The sequence below is a fragment of the Cherax quadricarinatus genome, chromosome 64 (assembly GCF_038502225.1).
Source record: "Cherax quadricarinatus isolate ZL_2023a chromosome 64, ASM3850222v1, whole genome shotgun sequence".
In the NCBI taxonomy this organism is placed as follows: Eukaryota; Metazoa; Arthropoda; class Malacostraca; order Decapoda; family Parastacidae; genus Cherax; species Cherax quadricarinatus.
In genome coordinates, this window is record NC_091355.1 from 6,395,479 (window position 1) to 6,420,368 (window position 24,890).

The 24,890-nt window shown below is 40.3% G+C and overlaps 1 long non-coding RNA gene across 2 annotated transcripts; it reads left to right on the top strand.

The window, feature by feature from the left end:
• Positions 1–509: 509 nt before the first annotated feature.
• On the top strand, positions 510–23,331 carry LOC128700076 (uncharacterized). 2 transcript variants are annotated; one of them, XR_011393770.1, is made up of 3 exons: positions 510–541; positions 2,062–2,332; positions 22,088–23,331. It is a non-coding gene; the product is annotated as an uncharacterized lncRNA (long non-coding RNA). The 2 variants fall into 2 exon arrangements; XR_011393771.1 differs by having other exon boundaries at positions 511–541; positions 2,111–2,332.
• The last annotated feature ends 1,559 nt before the right edge of the window (positions 23,332–24,890 follow it).

Here is a 24,890-nt window from a genome sequence, read left to right on the forward strand (position 1 = left end):
GGGGGTTAACCACCCAGGATAAAGAAAGTCAGAGTCATCGAGGGACTGTCTGTGTTATTTCCACTGTGGTTCTCAGTCTTGTCCCCCCAGGATGCCACCCACACCAGTCCACTAACACCCAGGTACCTATTTACTGCTATGCGAACGGGACATCAGGTGTAAGGAAATGCGTCGAAATGTTTCCACCTCGCCAGGAATCGAACCTGAACACTCCACGTGTGAAGAGAGAGCTTTATTAAGATGGTGCTCCAAATGCTTGGATGAAGAGCTCATCAACCTTTCCTGGCCACAGCCAAATTCTAAGTTGGCGGGAAGCAGCAGCCAACTAGTCTAGAGTTAACCGATGACGTCACGGGCTCGAGCGCAAAGACCCAGCAGCCAATCAGTATTCGTGACGTCACTTGCCCATACATACGTCACTGTCGATCAGCCAATCACTGTTCAGCGGCTCCTACATGACAGGTTGGTGGTGGTGCGGGAGCCCGCGAAAACTGGCGCCTCAGTCATGCGCGGGAGAAAGTGGCGGGAGGTGCGCACTCTGGTAAGAATTTTATCATTTCTTCAAAATTACTCCCCTCAAGGAAGGTTCCTTTATGTTGGTGAGGGGCTCTTGATTTAGGGAATTGAATCTGTGCTCCAGTTCTCCGAATTAAGCCTGAATGCCTTCCACATCCCCCCCAGGCGCTGTATAATCTATTATTATTCCCCCTTGATTATAATAATTCAAAATTACTGGTCATTTACACTAATGCTTTTACATGGTTATATAAATATATCTGAAGTAATAATTTTGTAAAACATGGTAAGTGGTAATTTGTCTACGTAAGTGGTTGTCAATCGTCACGTACCACTTACATAAGTGGTTGTAACTTGCCACTTTACCACTAATAATTGGTAAGTTGTGTCACTACCAATTACAGTAATTGGTTGTAACTTTGTCACCACCACTTAAGTGGTAAGTGTTAGGTTGTAATGTCATTTTACCCCTTACATGTGATCGTTTATGGTCGGTTGTAACTTGTCACTTTACCATTCACTACCATTTAAGTGGTCAATTTTAAATTTTCTGGACCATAGCCACGGTGGAAGGATCTTGATCCAAGGAATCTGAGCCACCATTCCCAGTAGCCATGAATATATTCCACTCCCCAGGGGCTGTGGGGGATAATTCAACTCCCCAGGGACTGTAGGGGGATAATTCCACTCCCCAGGTGTTGTAGGGGGATAATTCCACTCTCCAGGGGCTGTAGGGGGATAATTCCACTCCCAAGGTGTTGTGATAATTCCACTCTAGGGGCTGTAGGGGGATAATTCCACTCCCAATGTGTTGTAGGGGGATAATTCCACTCTCTAGGGGCTGTAGGGGGATAATTCCACTCCCCAGGTGTTGTAGGGGGATAATTCCACTCTCCAGGGGCTGTAGGGGGATAATTCCACTCCCCAGGTGTTGTAGGGGGATAATTCTACTCTCTAGGGGCTGTAGGGGAATAATTCCACTCCCCAGGGGCTATGGGGGATAATTCCACTGATAATTCCACTCCCCAGGGGCTATGGGGGATAATTCCACTCCCCAGGGGCTGTAGGGGGATAATTCCACTCCCCAGGGGCTATGGGGGATAATTCCACTCCCCAGGGGCTGTAAGGGGATAATTCCACTCCCCAGGGGCTATGGGGGATAATTCCACTCCCCAGGGGCTATGGGGGATAATTCCACTCCCCAGGGGTTATGGGGGATAATTCCACTCCCCAGGGGCTATGGGGGTATTCCATTCCCAACATGCCATGGGGATATATTCCATTCCCCAGGGGCTATGGGGATTGATGTAAACTTGAAATGTCTATGTATATAGTTATCAGTGTGTATATATGTACTTGTTCTCAAAGTTTATTCTCTATAAGGATTACAATGCTGAGTTTACAGAATTTGGTTATTGTGTGGTTTACATGTAGTAAAATAATAATTACAGTGTACCACTAGAACACCTAGCATGGCTAGCCATTTCGGGCATGCATTGAGAGATACGTATTTCTACATTATAAATGTAATTTGGTTTTTATTAGGGTAAGGTTGCTCCAAATCCTTGAATCAAGAGTCCATCTTATTTCTTAGCACCAGCAATCAAAACGCAAGTTGCTAAGTTGGCGGGAAGTAGCAGCCAATTACAACCTAGATTTAGCCTGACGTCACGGGTTCGCGCGCCAAGATCTAGCAGTTGTGACGTCACTGTTGATCAGCCAATGAGAACGCTCAAACTCCTACGCGGGAGCCCGCGTAAACTGGCGCCTCGAGTCATGCGCCGGAGAAGATGGAGTGAGGGCGCGCGCTCTTGTGGTAAGAAATATTTTCCTTTATTTCTCCTAAATTACTGGTTATTTATAATAACTAATGGATTTACATGATAGTATAAACAATGTATATATATATATATCTGAAAATAATTCTGTAAAATAATCTAGAAATTTTTATTCCAGTTGTGGAAAATTGCATTTATCTGAATGTAACTAATTATGTACATAACAGTAAATGATAACAAAGATAATTATTATTTATCAATGTTACATAGACAAGTAGGAATTTGGGACACCTAGGTCGCAAAAAATGTCCCCCTTCGATACCTACCACTGTCATAACCACAAGTTGCTCTGGACCTATTTTTTTTTTATTCGCCGGTATTAATTAAATGAAATATACATACACCAGGAATACTGGTAAATATATAAATTTGTGGACTGTATATTAAAAATAATAAATGGTTATATATATACACAATTACATGGTATAAACCTTGGTAATAAATACCGACAAGTTGGTTTAGAAAGACACGTAAGCAAACACTATAACATATTTATTAGAAAACGTTTCGGTCCTGGGACCTTGATCACTTCTAACATGTTAAAAGTGATCAAGGTCCCAGGACCGAAACGTTTTCTAATAAATATGTTAGTGTTTGCTTACGTGTCTTTCTAAACCACACAATTACATAACAGAAGGAAAATATATCTTAATATCACTCACCAATTTGACTGGAGATTAATGTGTATCATACTCAGAAAACCTCTAACTAAATCTATGAAAATAATGCTGGCCAGAATTACACAAATCTAGAGAGCTTATCTGAGGTTCCTGGAGCTGTCTTGTCCAGTCGTCTGATATCTCGAGTTATGCAGGAGTGCACATCCAACAATTTCGCCTCCTATTTGAGAGGTGTCAACACAATTTTAACCTCTAGAGCACGAAAATTTCTACCCGTTACACCAACGTTCTAATAGAAATTCAAAAACCAAGATGGCGAGTCTCATCTGCGCAGACGCAGGCTTTCCATTTTCTGACATAAATATTATTAAATACAGTATGGCCATCTATTTACATATAAATACTGAATTTCTGGAAAATATATGCAGTATTTTCCACACCAGCGTTTTATATATGGACTTTGTTGCCATGTATACTAATATGGTGGATGCCTTATAGAATTATTATAATAAACTAAGATTTAAATGTCATACTGTATGTAAGTTTTTTGTAATTTCTGGTTTTAATGTTTAGTAAACTATGATTTAAAGTTGATAGTACAATTTTTTGCAGTTGCCATTTTTTAATAAGTTGATATAAGTTAAATTTATTCCTATTTTCCAAAAGCCTAATTTACGTAATTTTTTGTTTTCTTTTTGGAGGGGGGGGGGGGTAATGACCCTTTGAGATCCTACTGAGTGTATGACCCATGTAGGTTTAGCGCTTCTTTATGGTTATAATGTATGACCCTTGTAGGTTTAGTGCTTCTTTATGCTTATAATGTATGACCCTTGTAGGTTTAGCGCTTCTTTATGGTTATAATGTATGACCCTTGTAGGTTTAGCGCTTCTTTATGCTTATAATGTATGACCCTTGTAGGTTTAGCGCTTCTTTATGGTTATAATGTATAACCCTTGTAGGTTTAGCGCTTCTTTATGGTTATAATGTATGACCTTTGTAGGTTTAGTGCTTTTTATGATTATAATGTATTGCCCTTGTAGGTTTAGCGCTTATGATTGTATGACCCTTGTAGGTTTAGCGCTTATGATTGTATGACCCTTGTAGGTTTAGCGCTTATGATTGTATGACCCTTGTAGGTTTAGCGCTTATGATTGTATGACCCTTGTAGGTTTAGCGCTTATGATTGTATGACCCTTGTAGGTTTAGCGCTTATGATTGTATGACCCTTGTAGGTTTAGCGCTTCTTTATAGTTATAATGTATGACCATTGTAGGTTTAGTGCTTATGATTATGTATGACCCTTGTAGGTTTAGCGCTTTATGGTTATAATGTATGACCCTTGTAGGTCTAGCGCTTCTTTATGGTTATATGACCCTTGAAGGTTTAGCGCTTCTTTATGGTTATAATGTATGACCCTTGTAGGTTTAGCGCTTCTTTATGGTTATAATGTATGACCCTTGTAGGTTTAGCGCTTTATGGTTATAATGTATGACCCTTATAGGTTTAGCGCTTCTTTATGGTTATATGACCCTTGTAAGTTTAGCGCTTCTTTATGGTTATAATGTATGAGCCGTTGGGTTTAGCGCTTCTTTATTATATTGTATGACCCTTGTAGGTTTAGCGCTTCTTTATGGTCATAATGTACGAGCCGTTGGGTTTAGCGTTCTTGCTCTTGCCCTCTGTGGGCACCAGCTCTCTTGCAGTGCTCCTCTTAGTATTTGACTGGCTCCTCCTTCCCTACTACTTCCTTCCACTACTACTACTACTACTACCACTACTACTACTACTATTACTACCACCACTACTACTACTACTACTACTATTACTACCACCACTACTACTACTATTACTACCACTACTACTACTACTATTGCCACCACCACCACTACTACTATTACCACCACCACTACTACTACTATTACCACCACCACTACTACTACTATTACCACCACCACCATCGCCACTACCACTACTACTACTATTACCACCACCACCACCACTACTACTACTACTACTACTATTACCACCACCACTACTACTACAACCACCACCACTACTACTACTACCACCATCACTACTACCACCACCACTACTACTACTACCACCACCACCACCACCACTACTACCACTACCACCACTACCACCACCACCACTACTACTACTACCACCACTACTACTACTACCACCACCACTACTACTACTACCACCACTACTACTACTACTACTACTACCACCACTACTACTACTACTACCACCACTACTACTACCACCACTACTACTACTACTACTACCACCACTGCTACTACTACTACCACCACTGCTACTACTACCACCACTACTACTACTACTACCACCACTGCTACTACTACCACCACCACTACTACTACTACTACTACTACTACCACTACTACTACTACTACCACCACTACTACTACCACCACTACTACTACTACCACCACCACTACTACTACTACTACTACTACCACCACTACTACTACTACTACCACCACTACTACTACCACCACTACTACTACTACCACCACTACTACTACCACCACTACTACTACCACCACTACTACTACTACCACCACTACTACTACTACCACCACTACTACTACTACCACCACTACTACTACTACTACCACTACTACTACCACTACTACCACCACCACCACCACTACCACCACTACTACCACTTCCTGCCTATATATACCCTTTCTGCTCGCCTTGTTAGTGTGACTTTGTAAATGGACCAAGTCGGACCGAAACGTCGTCGTAAGCGCCTCTTGTCCATGTGCGGGTTATTTGTGTAGTGTTAAGATTATAATTTTTAAAAATTGACTTTGGAACTTTTTAGTAATTTTGCGATGAGTTAAAGCTAAACACCTGTTCAATATTACTGGACTTTGGTTAATATTTTAGGTATTAAAAATATTCTTGACAGGTGGTGCATAGGTTACATGCAGCCTTAATGACCGTGTAAATAGGCTTTAAACCCTAGTGGGTTTAGGGCTTTTTTGATTATCAAACCCAGCAAATCATGACGTTCGTGAAGTAGATAGGCTTTAAGCCCAATAAATCTTGACCTTTGTGTAGTATATAGGCTTTAAACTCAATAAATCATTAATGACCTTTGTATAGTAGGCTTTAAACCCAGTAAATCATGACCTTCGTGAAGTAGTAGGCTTTAAACCCAATAAATAAATCATGATCTTTGTGTAGTAGATAGGCTTTAAACCCAATAAATCATGACTAGTAGATAGGCTTTAAACCTAATAAATCAATGGTGTTTGCAGTACATTCCATTAAAATATAAAATCGTTAGTGTGCAAAATAATAATAGAACTTTTCTTTGTCAGAGGAAAGAAAGTCTCCCTGATAATATTGTGTATACATAGTGTTATAGTGTATACTACAGTGGCACCCTCGTATATAGATAATAAATGCTAAAGTGTCATTTAAAACAGGTGAATTTGTAACTGAAGTGATAAGCCTAAAGAGGCAGGTGCCAGAAACTTACCAACCAGGAGGCCTGGTCACAGACCGGGCCGCGGGGGCGTTGACCCCCGGAACTCTCTCCAGGTAAACTCCAGGTAAAAACACAGGTCTGCTGTTTTAATAATCTTCCTGGCCTGCTAGTGTACCTCGCATATAATCTAGTGATACTAGTGAATAGGAGAATTCAGTGTTGTAGTAGCAACTAACCAGTAATATAATGATACTTAGTGGAGTGACTTTCATTAGTTTCTTTCTCTTTTCTTGAAATACCAGACGTATACAGTGAAATTCATATAACCTGTAGTTACCAGCGGTCGCAATATACACAACGAGAAGCAAATATTACTACAGGAAAAGCGTCTTTCCTCCAAAAATTCCACCAGTCAACTATAGTGATAATATAGCATTTGTTGTGGTGGAGACGGAAATAAATCTAGAAAAGCTAGATACAGTGATCTAAACCATACCCCCGGTCGGGATTGAACCCGCGGTCATAGTCTCAAAACTCCAGCCCGTCGCGTTAGCCACTAGACCAGCTAGCCACAATAAGATTCATCCAACTAGGTATATTTCTACACCATAGGAAAGTTAGCACAGGCTCCTCTGTGACCACAAATGCAAGTTTTTACAGACGAATCTCCAGCTAGCGTGGCCGTGACGAACTCTAGCTCAAGTCCCTTCACTGCCGTCAACATGACTCAAGAAATCGTAATGACACGATTGCAAATAAACCATACCCCCGGCCGGGATTGAACCCGCGGTCATAGTCTCAAAACTCCAGCCCGTCGTGAAGGGACTTGAGCTAGAGTTCGTCACGGCCACGCTAGCTGGAGATTCGTCTGTAAAAACTTGCATTTGTGGTCACAGAGGTGCCTGTGCTAACTTTCCTATGGTGTAGAAATATACCTAGTTGGATGAATCTTATTGTGGCTAGCTGGTCTAGTGGCTAACGCGACGGGCTGGAGTTTTGAGACTCTATGACCGCGGGTTCAATCCCGGCCGGGGGTATGGTTTATTTGCAATCGTGTCATTACGATTTCTTGAGTCAAGTACAGTGATCTATAAACAAGGGTTGAGGCTCGACCGTTCGTCAGTGTAGGAGCTGCCAGCAGTCACCGGTTCTTCAACACGCAAGTTATACTTTTGTATCAATCAAATCACATATTACTCGGTTAAATAATTTCCAGTAGATCCTTCATGTGTTAGCCCAAATCACCGACCAGTATGTTTTAAATAAGTGACACTGATGAGATCCGACTGGTTCCAAACCCTTGGCCGGTCCGAACCCTTGACCGGTTTCAAACGGATTCGTTGGACAATAAAACTGTAAACAGACGGGGTTTTAGGCGCCCTTATCAAACACAAACAATAAATATGAAACAGGAACGTACACCGGTAAGCTGTCCAAATATACAAGTACAGTTAGAAATATAAAATAGCTAGAGCTTCACTTTAAGGAGGTTATTAATAAAGTATTCAAGAGGTTGCTAGTAGAATTACAGTAAATCAACCACTCAAATTATTGTGAAGCTCTGTGTAGTCTGCAGTCAAACAAACGGGCTTCCGCATGGATAAATTGTCATTTTTGTGAAAATTGGTGTCATGCCTCTGCAGATATCCAAGAACTAGCTACAAGCAGTATTAAATCAGGGAAGTGTTTTTGGGTATGCCCAAATGAGATAAATCTGTGGACCAAAATCACATTGGTATTAAAAGAGGATAACATCAAAGCAGCTTTCATAGAAAACCTGGAAGCATTCTATAACATTGGGAAAATAAGAAGTCTGGGGTGGATGGTATCGCCCTTGATACTGGCCATGTAGTCAGAAACTGTAAGGCTGGAGGTGATGTCCTGGTGGTCAGTAAATGTGGGGCTGATAGTGCTGTCCTGGTAGACAGTAATGGTGAAGCTGGAGGTGCTGTCCTGGGAGACAGTAATGGTGAAGCTGGAGATTTTGTCCAGGTAGTCAGGAAATATACGCAGGAGGGAATGCATATAAATGACCCCATGGGAGACAGGAGCTGTAGTAGGGAAACAAGTGTAGTCAAGGACAAGATAAAACCAATATTACAAACTAGTAATACCACAGGAAATAGCAAACAAGAGGACTCCACTAGCAATAGAGAGGATATATTACCAAAAACAACTGGTGAGAGCTCCATTGTTGGTGCTAGTGAGGATAGGAATAAGACAGGTAAACATGCACCAACAGGGAATAGTCACAGAAACCCAAGGCAAACGGAAACCAAGCCTGTACACATACTATGCACTTGGTATCTGCAGGCATGGGAAATCTGGAAAAACAGATGGGACGTGCAACTATGACCACCCTAGAAAATGCCGTGCCCATATGGCAACAGGAAAATGCAAACTCCCTTCCTGTAAGCTTTTTCACCCTGAAATGTGTCCCTCTTCAGTACAGGAAAGACTGTGCTGTAACTTAAATTGCCAGGCACACCATCTAAAGGGGACAAAAAGATACAAAACATCCAGGCCATGGGAAAACCTGGGTAGCCACAGCCACTGAAGAGGGAGAGGTTTTTTAGTGCCAGGAAGAAAAAAAACTGGCAGGAAATGGCAGAAATCGTACACCAAATCCAGTCATTCCTGGAGTGGAACCACAGTCGATGGCCTCCACTCCAAACCAACAGATACAGGTACTAATGCCGGAAAAAGTCCCCCCCCCCCCCAAAGTACCAAAACTACCACCAGTCCGATGACATTCTTCTTTGCAAATATACAGGGTCTAAAGCCACCAACGAACAAAATACCTTTCATCCGTGGACTGCTTGCCGAGGCAAATGGAATGTTCGCGGCTTTCACAGAGACCCACATAAAGGATCACTTGGACAACGAAATATGGATCCCAGGTTACAACCTATACAGATGCGACATTGTGAACAGGCAAAAAGGGGGGGGGTTGGCCTGTACATCGCAGAGTCACTTGTTTGCACAGAACTGCTTAATGCCTCAAATGTAGTGGAAGTTTTAACAGTAAAGATTGAGAACCAAAACCTAGTCATTGTGGTAGTCTACAAGCCTCCGGATGCAACGTCCCAGCAATTCCAGGAACAGCTGTTAAAAATTGACCACTGTCTGGAAAATCTACCAGCTCCTGCCCCCAACATCTTGCTCCTGGGGGATTTCAACTTAAGGCACCTAAAATGGAGGAATATAGCAAATGTTGTTGCAGTGATAACACCAGGAAGCAGCTCTGATGAAACTCTCACACACACACTAGCTTTTAAATCTCTGCACAAAATTCAATTTAAACCAGCAAAAATAGAGCCTACTAGACTGGAGAATACACTAGACCTCATCTTCACTAACAATGATGATCTGATACGAAATGTCACCATATCAAAAACAAATACAATATACTCAGATCACAACATAATCGAGGTTCAGACATGTATGCACGGAGCCCCAGACCGACATAATGAGATTAGTCACGAGGGAGCATTCACCAAATTCAACTTCAATAACAAAAACATAAAGTGGGACCAAGTAAACCAAGTCCTAACCGATATAAGCTGGGAAGATAGACTAAGCAACACAGACCCCAACTTATGCCTAGAACAGATTAACTTGGTGGCACTCGATGTATGCACAAGGCTTATTCCTCTAAGAAAAAGGAGGAGTAGATGTAAAATAGAAAGAGACAGGCGCTCCCTTTACAGGCGACGGAAAAGAATAACAGCGGCTAAAAGAGGCCAATATATCTGAAATGCATAGGGAGTCACTGGTCAGAGAAATAGCAAACATCGAACTTAAGCTAAAGGAATCTTATAGGAGTCAGGAATCGCGGGAAGAACTAAAAGCCATAAATGAAATCGAAAGAAACCCAAAGTATTTCTTTTCCTATGCCAAATCAAAGTCGAGAACAACGTCCAGTATTGGGCCCCTACTTAAACAAGATGGGTCCTACACAGATGACAGCAAGGAAATGAGTGAGCTACTCAAGTCCCAATATGACTCAGTTTTTAGCAAGCCGCTAACCAGACTGAGAGTCGAAGATCAAAATGAATTTTTTATGAGAGAGCCACAGAATTTGGTTAACACAAGCCTATCTGATGTTATCCTGACGCCAAATGACTTCGAACAGGCGATAAATGACATGCCCATGCACTCTGCCCCAGGGCCAGACTCATGGAACTCAGTGTTCATCAAGAACTGCAAGAAGCCCCTATCACGAGCTTTTACCATCCTATGGAGAGGGAGCATGGACACGGGGGTCGTCCCACAGTTACTAAAAACAACAGACATAGCCCCACTCCACAAAGGGGGCAGTAAAGCAATAGCAAAGAACTACAGACCGATAGCACTAACATCCCATATCATAAAAATCTTTGAAAGGGTCCTAAGAAGCAAGATCGCCACCCATCTAGAAACCCATCAGTTACACAACCCAGGGCAACATGGGTTTAGAACAGGTCGCTCCTGTCTGTCTCAACTATTGGATCACTACGACAAGGTCCTAGATGCACTAGAAGACAAAAAGAATGCAGATGTAATATATACAGACTTTGCAAAAGCCTTTGACAAGTGTGACCATGGTGTAATAGCACACAAAATGCGTGATAAAGGAATAACAGGAAAAGTTGGTAGATGGATCTATAATTTCCTAACAAAAAGAAGACAGAGTAGTAGTCAACAGAGTAAAGTCCGAGGCAGCTACTGTGAAAAGCTTTGCTCCACAAGGCACAGTACTCGCTCCCATCTTGTTCCTCATCCTCATATCTGACATAGACAAGGATGTCAGCCACAGCACCGTGTCTTCCTTTGCAGATGACACCCAAATCTGCATGACAGTGTCTTCCATTGCAGACACTGCAAGGCTCCAGGCAGACATCAACCAAATCTTTCAGTGGGCTGCAGAAAACAATATGAAGTTCAACGATGAGAAATTTCAATTACTTAGATATGGTAAACCCGAGGAAATTAAATCTTCATCAGAGTACAAAACAAATTCTGGCCACAAAATAGAGCGAAACACCAACGTCAAAGACCTGGGAGTGATCATGTCGGAGGATCTCACCTTCAAGGACCATAACATTGTATCAATCGCAGCTGCTAGAAAAATGACAGGATGGATAATGAGAACCTTCAAAACTAGGGATGCCAAGCCCATGATGACACTCTTCAGGTCACTTGTTCTATCTAGGCTGGAATATTGCTGCACACTAACAGCACCTTTCAAGGCAGGTGAAATTGCTGACCTAGAAAATATATAGAGAACTTTCACGGTGTGCATAACGGAGATAAAACACCTCAATTACTGGGAGAGCTTGAAGTTCCTGAACCTGTACTCCCTGGAACGCAGGCGGGAGAGATACATGATTATATACACCAGGAAAATCCTAGAGTGACTAGTACCGAACTTGCACACAAAAATCACTCACAACGAGAGCAAAAGACTTGGCAGACGATGCAACATCCCCCAAGTGAAAAGCAGGGGGTGTCACTAGCACGTTAAGAGACAATACAATAAGTGTCAGGGGCCCGAGACTGTTCAATTGCCTCCCAGCATAATAGGGGGATTACCAATAGACCCCTGGCAGTCTTCAAGCTGTCACTGGACAAGCACCTAAAGTCGGTACCTGACCAGCCGGGCTGTGGCTCGTACGTTGGTTTGCGTGCAGCCAGCAGTAACAGCCTGGTTGATCAGGCTCTGATCCACCAGGAGGCCTGGTCACAGACCGGGCCGCGGGGGCGTTGACCCCCGGAACTCTCTCCAGGTAAACTCCAGGTATGAAAAAATCTCATTGCTAGTCTTTAAAATTTCTATATATATTTCTCTTAGGTTTGACACTAATTTATAAAATAGGTATGTGTAATAATAGTAATAATATTACTTTTGTGAACAGTAATATTGTAATTAGAACAGTGGACTCTCGAATTTCATGATTAATCTGTTCCAGAGAGTCTGCTGAAAGTGGAAATTCATGAATGGCAAAACCATTTTCCACATAAGAAAGAATGGAAATCCAATTAATCTGTTCCAGATACACAAAAAATTCAAATATATATATATATATATATATATATATATATATATATATATATATATATTTATATATATATATATATATATATATATATATATATATATATATATATATATTTATATATATATATATATATTTATATATATATATATATTTATATATTATATATATTTATATATATTTATATATATTTATATATATTTATATATATATATTTATTTATATATTTATTTATATATTTATATATTTATTTATATATTTATATATTTATATATTTATTTATATATTTATTTATATATTTATTTATTTATTTATTTATTTATTAATTTATTTATTTATTATAATTTTTTTTTTTTTTTTTTTTTTTTTTTTTTTTTTTTTTTTTCAAATTAAATAATTTACATACAGAAAACAATGAGAAATCAAGTACATATATAAAATATTACACCACTTCTGGGTGGATGGAAGATGGGAGGAGGGGAAATGAAGAAGGTACACTATTGTTTGGAAGGGGAATCCCCTTCCATAAAGACTTCAGGTGCCAAGTCCCAATTTCCTGAACTGTGGTCTGTTGCTGTTGCAGATGAAGCTCTTGCAGCTCTGTAGTGGTTAGCTCTTAACTGTGGTCCTCCATCAACTCTTCCACATACTTGAAACTCATATCCAACCCCGTGGAATTCCCCAATGCCACAATACTTTCTGCAACTGGCTTAGGCTCCTCAGGGTTAGCCCCCAAGCCCTTCAAAATCCTTCTTGTACACATTCTGGCCACAATTTTTTCCAAGCAGAGTTCAAAGCCCTGCAAGTCACTCCCTCCCAAGCCTTACCTATAAGGTTTATGCAATGGAGGCTGTATAGCCCTTGTGGTTTAGGGCTTTTTTTTTTTTTTTGATAATATGCAATGGAGGATATTGAAGTGATCTTTCCAAAACACACTTAGGGTCAATTCAGTGTCTGAGGTCATTTCAAAACATTTTTCAAACAATGCTTTGGTGCACATTTTTTTTTTTTTTTTAAGTTTGAAATGACCTCCTGGTCCATGGGCTGGAGGAGAGTGGTATTAGGGGGCAAGAACTTCACTGTAATGAAACAACTCCTACACCATTTGCTCTTCAAAGTCTGGAGGATGAGCAGGAGCATTGTCCATTACCAGGAGGCACACGAGTTCCAATTTATTTTCTAGGAGGTATTTCTTCACACTGGGGTCAAACACTTCATTGAACAAATCAAGGAAAATGTCCCTCGTGACCCATGCCTTACTGTTAGCCTTCCACACCACTCAATTAGCCTTGGTGACACTGTTTTTCTTGAACACACTGGGATTTTCAGTGTGATACACCAGTAAAGGCTTTACTTTGCAATCCCCACTAGAATTACTACAAAACGTGAGAGCTAGCCTGTCTCATAGGCTTGTCCTGGCATTGCCGTTTCCTCCTTCGTGATGTAGGTCCTCTTTGGCCTGTTTCGTCACAATTGAACACCTGTTGGGGTTTGAATTGTTCAGTCTCTGTACCCCTTGAATTCCTGAACATATTTTTCAGCTGCTTTTTTGTCTGAACTGGCAGCCTCGCCCTGCCTTACCACTGTGTATGCCACTACGCTTCTTAAATCTCTCAAACCAGCCTTTGCTGGCCTTAAAATCACAAGCAGCACTTGTTGCAGGCATTCTCTTTACAAGATCGTCATGCAACTGCCTTACCATTTCACAAATTATCGACTGCGTAACACTATCTCCTGCTAACTGTTTTTGGGTAATATACACCAACAATAACCTCTCCACTTCTAGGATTTGCAATCTCTTTTTTGTCAGCATATCTACCCCTTTTGCAACAACAGCTTCCTCGATTTCCTTTCCCTTCACCACAATCGAAGTGATGGTTGAATGGTGTTTGCCATATGTCCTGACAAGCTCTGAAACATGCACTCCACTTTCGTATTTTTCAATGATTTCTTTCTTTAATTCAATCTTGTTCCTCAATTTCTTTACCAAAGGGCTGGTATTAGCTTTATTTGGGCCAATGGTGACTTCTTTAGCAGTTGCAAGCACAAAAAACAATAGATTATTATGAAATGTATCATATGAACCCGTGGAGTGATGGTCACTCTGATAAACACTGCCACACCCAGTGTGAATGGTGCGGAAGTCTGGCTTTGTGGGTGCGCTGATGCTGGGATGCCGTTCGGACGCATACCAGATGGTTGCCGAATCACGAGGTCAGTCATGAACCGTGAGGCTATATTTTGCCGATAAATGTTGCTGAAAGTCGGATTTCACGAAAGTCGTGGCTGCCGAAAGGTGGGGGTCCACTGTACTAGTCTTTTTATTAGTACAGTAGGGCCTTGTTTTTCATAATTAATCCGTTCCTGGAAGTGTGACTCTTTTCGAAATTGACGATTTTCGAATCCATTTTCCCCATGTTAAATAATTTAAATACAATTAATACGTTCCAGATGCCCAGAAGAATTAAAACAAATTTTTTTTTACATGAAATATAGATGTAGTACATAAACAATACAAAGGGACATGACAGTTACCTTTATTGGTCTTAAATTAACAGCATAACACTTACCTTTATTGGCGATTCTTCTTAGTGTATGGAAGACTGGAGGAGGAGAGATTAGATTAGTTACTGTTTGGAAGGGGAATCCCCTTCCATCAACACCTCGGGTACTAAGTGCTTTTCTGGGGTTACTTCTGTTTCTTAATGCCACTAGGACCAGCTTGAGTCACTGGAGTCCTGTCTTGCAAAAAGTGTCCAGAGAGCAGTTTCTGGTGTCTCTTTAAAACTTCCCTAAAATGGGACAAGATTTTGTCGCTGTACAAGTTGCCGATATGGCTTGCAACAGCCTTGTCAAGGTGATGTTTCTCCATAAATCTTTCCATCCTACCCCACATTTCAAAAATCTCCTTAATTTCTGAAGAAGGCAACTTCTTCCATCTCTCTTCCTCCTCCTCTGCAGCAATATTCTGAGCTGCAGTCTGTTGCTGTTCCAGCTGAAAATCTTGCAGCTCCTCAGTGGTTAGCTCTTCATTGTGGTCCTCCACCAACTCTTCCACATCCTCCAAACTCACATCCAACCCCATGGAACTCCCCAATGCCACAATAGATTCCACAACTGGCAAAGGGCCTTCATGGTCAGCCCCAAACCCTTCAAAATCCCTCTTCTGGACATAATCTGGCCACAAATTTCTCCAAGCAGAGTTCAAAGTCATGGTAGTCACTCCCTCCCAAGCCTTACCTATAAGGCTTATGCAATGGAGGATATTGAAGTGATCTTTCCAAAACTCTCTTAGGGTCAAGTGAGTCTGAGGTCACACTAAAGCACCACTGAAACACTGCTTTGGTGTAGTTTTTTAAAGTTTGAAATGATCTGCTGGTCCATGGGCTGGAGGAGAGGAGTGTTATTAGGGGGCAATAACTTTACTGTGATGAACCCATACTCCTCCAGAATCAGGTCATCCAAGTTTGGAGGTTGAGCAGGTGCATTGTCCATTAGCAGGAGACACTTGAGATTCAATTTCTTTTCCAGGAGGTAATTCTTCACATTTGGGACAAACACTTCACTGAACCACTCAAGGAAAATTTTCCTCATGACCCATGCCTTATTATTAGCTTTCCAAAATACACACAATTTATGCTTCATAACATTGTTTTTCTTGAACACTGTAGGATTTTCAGAATGGTACACTAGTAACAGCTTCACTTTGAAATCCCCACTAGCATTACTACAAAACATGAGCATCAGCTTGTCTTTCATAGGCTTGTGTCCTGGCAGTGCCTTTTCCTCCTGAGTAATGTAGGTCCTCTTTGGCATTTTCTTTCAAAAGAGGCCTGTTTCATCACAATTGAACACTTGTTGGGGTTTTAATTGTTCAGTCTGTATGTACTCCTTGAATTCATTTATAAATTTTGTAGCTACAATTTTGCCCGAACTGGCAGCCTCGCCATGCCTTATCACACTGTGTATGCCACTATAGTTCTTAAATCTCTCAAACCAGCCTTTGCTAGCCTAAAATTCACAAATATCAGTACTCGTTGCAAGCAATTTCTTTACAAGATCATCATGCAACTGCCTGGCCTTTTCACAAATAAGCGACTGCATAAGACTATCTCCTGATAATTGCTTCTCGTTGATCCACACCAATAATAACTTCTCAACATCTTCGAGTACTGGTGATCTCATTTTTGTCAGCATATTTACCCCCTTTGCAACAACAGCTTCCTTGATTTCCATTTTCTTGGCCACGATGGAAGCTATGGTTGTATGGGGTTTGTTATACATCCTGGCCAGTTTGGCTACACGTACGCCACTTTCATATTGTTCAGTGATGTTTTTCTTGAATTCAGTCGTATTTCTCACCTTCTTTACCAAAGGCCTGGCACTAGGAGCTTTCTTTGGAGCCATGGTAGCTTATTTAGCAGTTGCAAGCACTAAAATGAATGGAATATTATGAAATATTTCGTATGAACAAGTGAGGGGACCGTCACTCACTGGTAAACAATGCCACACTGGCTGGGAAGGGAGACAAACGACTACAGTGGACCCCCGCATAACGATTACCTCCGAATGCGAGGCGGCTTGGGGCCATGAGTACGCGTCCGGGACAAACGACTATTTGCGAGTCAAACGACGATTTGCGAGTCAGTTTTGATGAAAAAACGTTACGATTTCCGAAAATTGCGACTTTCGATCCTTACGATTATCGAGGGTCCACTATTAAGCCTACCAGTTACTGCCTCATGAGGACATTTACTATTGTTAAGATAAGATTTCGTTCCGATTTTTAACCCTAGATGGTTATCCACCCAGGATAACCCAAGAAAGGCAGTGTGTCACTGAGGACTGTCTTATTTCCATTGTGGTCCTCAATCTTGTCCCCCCCCCCCCCAGGATGTGACCCACACCAGTTTACTAACACCCAGGTACCTACTTGCTGCTATGTGAACAGGGCAACAGGTGTAAGGAAATGCGTCAAAATATTTCTGCCCTGCCGGGAATCGAACCTGGGCCCTCCGTGTGTGAAGCAAGAGCTTTGCCAGCCAGGCCATGGGGTTACTATTTTTGTTTTTCATAGTAAACCAGTAGGTGGCATACAATGGGAAGTAATGAGATCTATTGCAATAGGCTCTTGATTCAGTTCCTTGAATCAAGAGCCCTTCACTAGCATTAAGGAACTCTCCCTTTAAAAGGAGTAAATCAGATTTGATTTACAAATTTTTTTTGTTACTAAATTTAAATTTACAGTGGACCCCTGGATTATGACATTAATTTGTTCCAGAGAGCGTGTCTTTAACCGAATCTGTCATAATCCGAATTAATTTTCCCCATAAGAAATAATGGAAATCCAATTAATCAGGTCCAGACACCCAAAAGTATTAAACAAAATTTTTTCACATGAAATATACATTTTCCTACATAGGAAGCAATGAGACATGCAGAATAAACAATACTAAAATGACACTTACCTTTATTGAAGACTTATTGACGAGTGATAAGCCGGGAGGAGGGGAGAGGATGGAGGTGTATCATTGTTTGGAAGGGGAATCCTCTTCCATAAAAACTTCAGGTAGAAAGTCCTTTTCAGGGGTTAATTCCCTTCTTTGTTTTTTAATGGCACTAGGACCAACTTGAGAGTCACTGTCGCACCAAAAACCTGTCCTGAGAGCTATGTTTCTGGCATCTCTAAGATTTCCCTAAAATGGGACACAACACACTCATTGTAGATGTTGCCAGCACGGCCTGCAACAGCTGTTTCAGGGTGATGTTCATCCATAAAGGTTTGCACTTCAATCCACTTTGCACAAATGTCCTTAATCTTTGAAGAAGGCAACTTCCTCCATCTCTCTTCTTCCTCCTCCTCCTCCTTCTCCTCTGAAGGAAATTTCTGAAATGTGGTCTGTTGTGGTTGCACCTCAAGCTCTTGCAGCTCTGTAGTGCTTAGCTCTTTGTCGTTGTCCTCCTCCAACTCTTCCACATCCTTGCCACTAACCTCCAACCCCATGGACTTCCCCAATACCACAATAGATTCCACAACTGGCATAGGCTCCTCAGGGGTTAGCCCCAAACCCTTCAAAATCCCTCTCTTGTACACAATGTGGCCACAATTTTCTCCAAGCAGAGTTCGAAGTCCTGCAAGTCACTCCCTCCAAAGCCTTATCTATATGGTTTATGCATCTGAGGATATTGAAGTGATCTTTCCAGAACTCTCTTAAGGTAAAATTCAGTGTCTGAGGTCACTTCAAAGCCCTTTTGAAACACTGCTTTGGAGTACAGTTTTTTTAAATTTGAAATGACCTGCTGGTCCATGGGCTGGAGGAGAGGAGTGATGTTCAGAGGCAAAAACTTGACTTTGATGAAACTAAACTCTGGCACCATTCGCTCTTCCAAGTCTGGAGGATGAGCAGGAGCATTGTCTAATACCAGGAGGCACTTGAGTTCCAATTTATTTTCCAGGAGGTATTTTTCACAGTGGGGCCAAACACGTCATGGAACCAATCATAGAATATGTCCCTAGTGACCCATGCCTTACTGTTTGCTCTCCACATCACACAGTTTAGTCTTGATGACACTGTTTTTCTTGAACACACTGAGAGTTTCAGAGTGATACACGAGTAGAGGCTTCTCTTTGCAAACCCCACTTGCATTACTACAAAACATGAGAGTTAGCCCGTCTTTCAAAGGCTTGTGTCCTGGGAGTGCCTTTTCCTCCTGTGTAATGTAGGTCCTGTTTGGCATTTTCTTCCAAAAACAGGCCTCTTTTGTCACAACTGAACACTTGTTGGGCTTTTAATTGTTTAGCCTCTATGTACCCCTTAAATTCTTGCACATATTTTTCAGCCGCTTTTTTTGTCAGAGCTGGCAGCCTTATCATGCCTCATCACACTGTGCCACAACAATTCTTAAATCTCTCAAACCAGCCTTTGCTAGCCTTAAATTCATCAATATCAGCACTAGTTTCAGGCATTTTCTTTATGAGATTATGAAACTGCCTTGCCTTTTCACATATAATTGACTGTGAAACATTATCTCCTGATAATTGTTTCTCATTGATCCACACCAACAACAATCTCTCCACAACTTCAAGTATTTGCCATCTCTGTTTTGTAAACATATCTGCACCTTTCGCAACAACAGCTTCTTTGATTGCCTTATTCTTGGCCAAGATAGTAGCGATGGTTATATGGGGTTTGTTATACAACCTGGCCAGCTCAGTGACATGCACTCCACTTTCACATTTTGCAATCTCTTTCTTGAATTCAAGAGTATTTCTCACCCTCTTTACCACAGGGCTGGCACTAGAAGCTTTCTTTGGGCCCTTGGTAGCTTATTTAGCAGTTACCAGCACTAAAAAAATGGAATAATACAAAATGTATCGCTTGTACACGTGGAACAGTCCTCACTGGCTTGTAAACACTGGCACACTGGCTGTACATGGAGTGGCAGGGCTGCTCAATCCACGTGGATGCATTCGGGACAAATGACTTTAACCAAGTTTTGTCATTAACCAAGCCAATATTTTGATGCAAAAACTTTACTTAATCCAAATTTTACGTAATCCGATGATGATGTAATCCGGGGGTCCACTGTATCTCAAATATAAAGTGTGGTCCAGATATGGTACTTGTTTATGAAGTGTTTGCTGAGGTTTAATACCTGCTTATTATAATCAGTTATAATAAAAAAGAAGCGCTAAACCTACAAGGGTCAGACAGCTCAGACTACCTTGTTATATATTCATGTCGTACAAAATTTGTCATCTGCCTTATAGTGTAGTGGAAACAGATGCTATATTTCGTGTGTACACTGAGTTGCGGGGTAATATTTTGTGAAGGTATTCAGGGAAAAAGGTTAGCTGGACTTGAGTCCTGGAGGTGGAAGTACAATGCCTACAATTTAAGAGGTTTGGGATATTTGCTGTTTGGAGTGACATCTGAACTGTCTTAGCTGTGCACCTCTGTGAAGACGGTGATACTGTGAATGACGGTGAAAGTGTTTCTTTTTCGGGTCATCTTGCCTCGGTGGGAGACGGCCGGTGTGCGTGTGTATTCTTTCAACAAATCAGTCGTATCCCACCAAGGCGGGGTGGTGCCCCAAAAAGAAAAACGAAAGTTCCCTGTATACATTACTAAATTTAAAAGAAGGGGTTACTAACCCCTTGCTCCCGGCATTTTACTCTCCTCTTAAGACACGCACAGCTTACACACTTCCCCGTGGAGATACGTATGTGTGTGTATAAGTATGTCGTGCCGAATAGGTAAAACTTGTGATTTTGGCTTAAATAAGCGACTTTGCTCTTCTTGCTAATGAATAAGGCAAGCTAAAAAATTTGTATATTCAGGTAATTTCGCAAAAATCATTCTGAACCTAATGTTATATAAAAAGGTAGTATTTCATTGTTTATTAAATTAATTGTAAACTTGCTAAATTCAAATCTTGCTACTTCTACTTACACTTAGGTCACACTACACATACATGTACAAGCATATATATACACACACACCCCTCTGGGTTTTCTTCTATTTTCTTACTAGTTCTTATTCTTGTTTCTCCTCTTTCCTCCATGGGGAAGTGGAACAGAATTCTTCCTCCGTAAGCCATGCGTGTTGTAAAAGGCGACTAAAATGCCATGAGCAAGGGGCTAGTAACCCCTTCTCCTGTATATATTACTAAATGTAAAAGGAGAAACTTTCGTTTTTCCTTTTGGGCCACCCCGCCTCAGTGGGATACAGCCGGCGTGTTGAAAGAAAGAAGAAAGATGTATAAATGTTGAATTTCAATCTCCATGATGGTTGTCAAGTATTCTTGACAGTCAACAGGTTACATGCAAACTTAATTAAACCCTCATGTAGTAGATAGACTTTAAATTTGAAAAAGTAACTAGAGTAATTAGCGTATTTCCACAGTGCATTTTAAAATCCAAAATATATTGACTGAAGCAACTTTTTTTTTCCTTATTTGGTTTTAATTAGGCTATTAAAAATCCATTAAAAAATATGCTGCTCGTTCCTCAAAATTCATACAGTATTTTATATTTAAAATTCCCCCCCTTTTTTTTTTTAACACATCAGCCGTTTCTCACTGAGGTAGTGACCCAGAAAAGAAGAAATACTTTAATCATCATTCACTCCATAGTAGTGATGGTGAATTAAGTCATGATGGTGAAGGTGTTAGGAATATTGATGGACTATTGACCATGTTAGTTTGTGGTGGAACATCTCACCTTCTCAAGTGTCACCCCTTGATGCTGGTATGGGGCTCTTGATCTAGGGAATTGGATCTGTGCTCCAGTTCCCTGAATTGACTGACTACCGTCCATGCCCCCCCCCCCCACATGTGCTGTATAATCTTATGGGTTTAGCTCTCCCCCATTATAATAATTCTCTAGTGTGAGGCTCTTGATCCAGAGAATTATAGTTAACTGCCCTTAGCTCAAACCAGATTACCTCTCATTCCCCAGGTGCTGTGTGAGCCTCATGGGTTTAGCATTTACATGTGATACTCATTGGTGTCATTGACAATCTGTGCTACTTACGCATTTCCAATATTTACCTTTTGGTAGGCTTCATATTACAGTCAAGTGAAATGGGCATTTTGTCATTCCAGAAATCTGAACTTCACAACCCCAGCAAGATGTTTGAACTTCACAACCCCCAGCAAGATGTTTGAACTTCACAACCCCCAGCAAGATGTTTGAACTTCACAACCCCAGCAAGATGTTTGAACTTCACAACCCCCAGCAAGATGTTTGAACTTCACAACCCCCAGCAAGATGTTTGAACTTCACAACCCCAGCAAGATGTTTGAACTTCACAACCCCAGCAAGATGTTTGAACTTCACAACCCCCAGCAAGATGTTTGAACTTAACCCCCAGCAAGATGTTTGAACTTCTCAGTCCCAGCACGATATTTGAACTTCTCAACACCAGCAAGATATTTGAACTTCTCAACCCTTGGATAATTTCACCAGTAACCTCATAACACTTATATTGGGCAAGTAGTTAGTTAAACCAGGACAACTAACATGAAGTAAGTTAATATTTCTTCATGTATTCCTTGCTATGTACTTTACCTTCTGTTATATTTATTTTATATTAAACTGGTATTTATAAGATTTATATTTTGGGAACGTGTTTGTTTAATAAGAGGTGTGAGTGTTGCTCATACCTGGGTGCTGCTCATACCAGGATGCTACACCTGGGTGCTGCTCATACATGGGCTGTTTATACATGGATGCTGCACATACCTGGTGCTACACCTGGGTGCTGCTCATACCTGGGTTGTTTATACCTGGGTTATTTAAACCTGGGTTGTTTATACCTGTGTGCTGCTCACACCTAGGTGATGTTCATCCCTAGGTGCTGCTCACACCTGGGTGCTGCTCTCACCTGGGCTGTTTATACCTGGGGCTACTATCAGTCTGGGTAGTGCTTGGGTTGTTATCAGCCTGGGTAGCATTTGGGCTATCAGCCTGGGTAGCACTGGGGCACTATCAACCTGGTAGCACTGGGGCACTATCAACCTGGTAGCACTTGGGCACTATCAGCCTGGGTAGCACTTGGGCACTATCAACCTGGGTAGCACTGGGGCACTATCAGCCTGAGGCTACTGTCACCCTAGGTAGTACTGTCCTGCTTAATATATGAAACTGCCTCTTGCATTTATTTAAACTGCCAACCATATTGTTTTAAACTGTTTTATACTGCCTAGTGTTTTATATATTCTAATGTTTTATTCCATCTAATGTTTTATTCCATCTAATGTTTTATACCTTCTAATGTTTTATACCTTCTAATGTTTCCTTTATACCTTCTGTTTTATATTTTAATGCTTCATTTCTAATGTTTTATACCCAGTGTTTTATGCATTCTGATGTTTATATTTTCTAATGTTTCATATATTTTCTAATGTTTTGTATTTAAATGTATTTATAATGTTTTACATTTATATTTTGTTTTATATTTATATTTCCTAATGTTTCATATTTATAACATTTTTTGTATTATCTTAAAATGTTTTATACCTGTTTTATATTTTGTTTTATAGCTTCTAATGTTTTATGTCTTATGTTTATATCCTAATGTTTTATATATTTTCTCATGTTTTATATCCTGTTATATATTTTCTAATGTTTTATATTTTCTAATGTTTAATATCTTCTAATGTTTCTTACCTAATGTTTTATATCATCTAATGTTAATTACCTTATGTTTACCTAATGTTTTATATGTGCTTTTAAATTTTTTTAATTGATTTACATTGGTGTATTAATGCAGTTTAATGTTTGCCATTGTATATTCTTTTTCAAAAATTTACATTGCTCTGTAATTAACCTGGCACTTAAAAACCACCAGTCAACACTACAGTAATCACCACTACCACAATCACCAACAGTCTGTAACACTTCGATACAACAATCACTTTTTTTTTACATATTCAGTGAATGAAATTATTGAAATTAATACTCTGTTTCATATGGATTTTATTACAGATATATTGTGTCTACTTGTAAATTAAACTTTTTTTTTTTTTTTTTTACTTAAAGATTGTTTTATACAGATGTTTGTCTCGGGTAATCAACTTGACAGGTAACTTGTGTCCACACATTTCAACGACATCTTGACAGAGGTAACTCCAGGTAAGTTTTTTAAATGCAAATACAGAATTTTAGAAGTATTTTCAATGTACATGGTGCATGAGGCTACCAAAACTAGGTATTTTTTTTATACAATGATGGAGCAGTTGACTCGCTGATCTCTTATCTTTAGTAAGTTTAGCCTACTTCCTGTTCGAAATTCGTACATCTTGTAACTTAAATGGTAATTCCTAAATTATTGTATCAGTTTGTGTTTACAATATTAAATGTGGGAAGTGGTGAAGGCTCGATACTCTTGTCTATCATGAGGCGGAAGAGTTACCTAATTGTATAAAGACGTACATCAAACTCTTCAGATATATTTTTCATGGAGTTCAGTTTTATGGGCTGGAACCTTCAACAGGCTTATTCAACTTTTGCAATTGCTAAGCTGCAGTGCAAAATTGTGTGGAATACAAAAATATTTTGTAGTGTTTTGTACAAGGTTACTTGCAGAAAAGCCAGGAATGCAGTATAATGTGAAGTCAGGAATGCAGTATAATGTGAAGTCAGGAATGCAGTTTAATGTAAAGCTAGGAATGCAGTTTAATGTAAAGCTAGGAATGCAGTTTAATATAAAGCCAGGAATGCAGTTTAATGTGTAAAGCCAAAGGCACACCAGTTTGTCATTTATAAAAGAATTATTGTGAAATCATTGAATGCACTTTGTAAGTTGTGAAACCAAAATTATAATCCACATCATGGTTGTTACAAATACTGGGCTGCCTGAAAAGACCTTAGGGAATTTTCAGGAGAGCTTTTTGACTTTCATAA